We start from the raw sequence: 2,956 nt of genomic DNA, 5'->3' as shown, positions 1-2,956 counted from the left end.
GCTGCTGTCCCTAGCAGATTTATACAATTTACTCTGTAAAGTTCTCATTCACATATTTAAAACATAATATCATATATGCCGTCATTTAGAAAAGTCATTGACCTTAATGTATATACATAATTCATATTCATCCCGTTTTAAAACTTAAGACTTACAAAGGAATCAAACTCAAATACTTAAGAACTTACCTTAAATGTCGTCGGACAACTACAAATCGACTATTCCATTTGTTTCGCTTTTCCCTTTTCCGAGTTAAGTTCCTTTCGCTCTTGAGCTAGGTAAAATAAATTGGTTTGTTTAATTACTTAACTAATTTATTTAGATTCAAACATTAATAATTTTTCTTAATAAGAAACATACGACAACTCATTAACAACCATTCATTCACATCTTTATTCTTGATTACAGTCGGCCATTATAACATATACAAATGCATATTAACCACTTTGACCGATTGTCCATTAACCACCAATTCATATACGCAAATTTTACAACTCAACTCATCCTTCTCCACATTATTTACCTTAATTCACATTCGGAAATCATAGAACACATACTAACAATTTAACGTTACAATTCAAATTTTCACACACCAATAAACACATTCGGCAAAACTTCATTTCAATTTACTTTACTAAATTATTTCTTGGCACCTTTATCACATTTTCACAATCGGCAAAACCATGTTACCAATCTAATACATCAAAATTTACTTATCCAAGACTACATTCAGCATATATATATTCACATAAACACAATAGCCGATCGTTATTTATCATCTAATTCGACTTTCAATAACCTCAAATTATAAACAATATTTAATTCCCTAATTAAGATATCAATTGACAACTTCACAAACAAAGATTAACAAACTTAGTGCTCATCTAATAACCATTTATAATTTAAAACTTCAAAAGTTCAAAATCTAACATTTTACTCACATGGCCGAATACATGCTTTGCCTCAACTAAGGAAATTTATACACTCACAACTCCATCAATTCATTAACATTACACTCATTCGGCCATTATACAAGCAAATTTAACATCTAAACAACACCTTCCAAAAGCTATCAAATTATCACAATTTAAGAAATTGGCGAATGCACATATGTTCAATAATTCATGAACTTAAACCATGGGTTAACTATACAATACTCTTATCAATTTAATTTCATAAACAATTACATAAAATCACATTAACATACCTTTGATTTATGAAATAACCATGGCCGAATGCCTTGGCTTCTTCTTCTCTTTTTTTCTTTCACTAGCTACGGCAATGGGGAAAAGAAAGATGAACATACCTTGTTTCTATCACTCTTTCCTTATTTTAATTATTCTTTCTTTCATAATATAAAGCCATTAACTATTATCATGCTAAAATAAAATGCATATAATATCTATCAACCATCATTATGGCCGGCCACTAAATTTGGTACATTTGACATGCAAGTCCCCCATGTCAATAACTCATGCATTATTTGGCCACTTTAAATTTCACCTATCACATTTTCAAGTCTTATCACATGGGTCCTTTCTTATAAATTAACACCTAATTGATAAAATCAAGGCACGAAATATTCACACATACAAATTCCACATACAATAAGCGCAAAATATAACATCTAATTATTTTTGTGACTCGGTTTTGGGGTTCCAAAACCACTTTCGACTAAGGTCAAATTAGGGGTGTCACAGGTTATTACGAAGTTCATTTTAGATAAGTTAGATTAACGTGTTAGTAATTCAACTGTAGGTAGTACGTGTGTGGATCTCATCAACATATCATCGCAATCAGATGTGTAACTGACACCCTCTTATAGACTAGATCGGCAAAAGCTGAAAAGCTGAAATGTCGAAAAGCTGGCATTTTAAGAGCATGCGAGTGTGCGAATGCTCGTGAGATTAGTAGTTTGGTGTATATGGTAGATTAAAGTGATAAGACTGTAGAGTGCACGATTCTGTGCATTTCGATGTTTTTGGGCTTGATGGGCCAAAAACGGGATAGTAGGCCAACGGGCCCAATTCGGTAAGAAAAAGCGGTGAGTGTTTCTGGTCGTACGTAAATGGCTATGCTATGCATGAAAACCCTAAGAATAGTTAAATTACTTGAATACCCCTATGTATGGAAATTACTGATATACCCTAGGTGCAAAATTACCATTATACCCCTAGGGTTACTTTTGACTGAAAGCATGATAATTTAATTCTGTATGATGTATGCCATGATTGTATATCTGCTGCATGGGGACATGGGTTATATTATGGAGGAAGCGTCCTGGTGGCTATGCCACAACTATCTGATCTGGTGGCTCTGCCACATATATCTGTTCTGGTGGCTCTGCCACAATTATCTGTTCTGCTGACTCTGTCACATTATCTGTTCTGGCAGTCGTGCTGCATATTTTTGTGGTGTGTAGCGATTGGGTGGGTCGAGTAGTCTCCCCACATGGTGAAAGGTTGGTATGGGGGTGCATGTGGTTGGATATGGGTTGGGTTTTGCATAGACATGTAGTATCTGTTCTGTTCTGTTATGGGCCTATGGGCTTTATTCTGACTTCTGTTCTGGGCTAAGGCCAACTTATTCTGTTTCTGTTGTTGAGCTGATATAGGCTATGGTTGGGTTAATTTACACACTGAGTTTCCCCAAACTCACCCCTTTATTTTTCATCCACGCAGGTAATCCCCAACCATAGTGGGCTTGGAGCTGTGAGGGATTCGGAGTGGCCACACGTTCTGCAAGTTTGACTCTCTTCTGGTGAACTGGACATTTATTTTACGTTTAAGGTTTCGATTTTTTTTTGAATTTGTAATAAGGCCGCTTGATTATTTTTGATGGTTTTAATATGTTTTGTTAAAGTAGGTAATACTTATATTTAACTGTTGGAATTGGATAACTTTAGGACGTGTTTTCAAAAACAGTAATTGATTTCAAAATAATACGACAACAAGTA

The sequence above is a fragment of the Gossypium hirsutum genome, chromosome A05 (genome assembly GCF_007990345.1).
Source record: "Gossypium hirsutum isolate 1008001.06 chromosome A05, Gossypium_hirsutum_v2.1, whole genome shotgun sequence".
Taxonomy (NCBI): Eukaryota; Viridiplantae; Streptophyta; class Magnoliopsida; order Malvales; family Malvaceae; genus Gossypium; species Gossypium hirsutum.
The sequence above is the reverse complement of the archived record's forward strand: the minus strand, read 5'-3'. Positions refer to the sequence as shown.